At 42.7% G+C, this 1,579-nt stretch overlaps 1 pseudogene; it reads left to right on the top strand.

Moving 5' to 3' along the window:
- Window positions 1-328: 328 nt before the first annotated feature.
- On the top strand, window positions 329-787 carry LOC114693788 (annotated as a pseudogene).
- Window positions 788-1,579: the final 792 nt, after the last annotated feature.

Raw genomic sequence — 1,579 nt, 5'->3', positions numbered from 1 at the left:
ACACATTCTGGCACATGGTGTTTAATGGATATCAGTGCTTGTCATCATCATCCTGTGGGTGGTCTGCTCTGTGTACAATTTGCTTTCTGTGTGAGAACACAAAAGAAGAGTCAAGTTACATGACTGGCTGGCTTCCTAGTCAAGCCCTATGCAGAGGACAGAAGCAGGGTTACATTTCACAGAACCGCAAACCCTGCCAACCACTGAACGTGTTTTATGCCCTTTGACTCTGGAACAACCCTGGTGGAGCAGATGTCACTGTGGAAATGACAATTTAAGATTCCAAAGTAGTCTTTCCAATCCGCCATCTGTGGTGGAACCCCCCAAGATGAAGATTTTTGTGAAGACCCTTACGGGGAAAACCATCACGCTCGAGGTTGAACCTTCGGACACTATAGAAAATGTAAAGGCCGAGATCCAGGATAAGCAAGGAATTCCTCCTGATCAGGCTGAGCTTCGCTGGTAAGCAGCTGGAAGATGGCCGTACTTTGACTACAGTATTCAATAGGAGTCCACCCTTCATCTTGTGTTGAGACTTCGTGGTGGTGCTAAGAAAAGGAAGAAGTCTTACACCACTCCCAAGAAGAATAAGCATAAGAGGAAGAAGGTTAAGTTGGCTGTACTAAAGTACTATAAGGTGGATGAAAACGGCAAAATTAGCCGTCTTCGTCCAGAGTGTCCTTCTGATGAGTGTGGTGCTGGAGTTTTCACGTCTAGCCACTTCGACAGACATTCCTGTGGCCAGTGTTGTCTGACTTACTGCTTCAACAAACCAGAAGACAAGTAGTTGTGTATGAATAAATAAAAAGACAGGAACTGAAAGAAAAAAAAGATTCCAAAGTAGGCTGGTGGTGTGGCCCACATCTTTAATCCCAGGCAGATCTCTGTGAGTTCAAGGCCAGCTTGGTCTACTAAGTGAGTTCTAGGACAGCCTCTCTCTCTCTCTCTCTCTCTCTCTCTCTCTCTCTCTCTCTCTCTCTCTCTCTCACACACACACACACACACACACACACACACAAAGATTTTAAAGCAGATGAATGGCAAAAATCAAGCACAGTGAAAATTAGCTACAACAGTCTATAGAATGGAAATTTTTTTTAATCAACACATCTGATAGTGGGCTAATATCTGAGATACATAAATAACTCAAAAAAACCCAAAAAAACCTGGATATTCAGAAAACAAATAGCACAATTTAAACATGGGGTACAGGTATAAACAGAGAATTCTCAGAAGAGGAAACAAATGGCTAAGAAGCAATGTTCAATATTCCTAGTCATCAAAAAAACCCAAATTAAAACTACTTTGAGATTTCATCTTACACCTGTCAGAATGGCTAAATCAATAAAACAAATGACAGCTCATGCTGGCAAGGATGTGGAACAAGGGGAACACTCATATATTTCAGTAATCCTAAATGGTCTGATAATAAAAACCCAGAGCCAGATGTTGGGGTAGATGCTGAAAGATCAGAGGAAACAAGCCACAGCTGCTTCTCACCTCGCCAACTCTGCAGTCAATTCTCTCTCCACGATTTCTCAGACTGAATGCGAGTCCTCAGCAGAAGGAGCTCTCTAGT

This window comes from Peromyscus leucopus, chromosome 2, assembly GCF_004664715.2.
Source record: "Peromyscus leucopus breed LL Stock chromosome 2, UCI_PerLeu_2.1, whole genome shotgun sequence".
Classification (NCBI taxonomy): Eukaryota; Metazoa; Chordata; class Mammalia; order Rodentia; family Cricetidae; genus Peromyscus; species Peromyscus leucopus.
The sequence above is the reverse complement of the archived record's forward strand: the minus strand, read 5'-3'. Positions and strand labels throughout refer to the sequence as shown.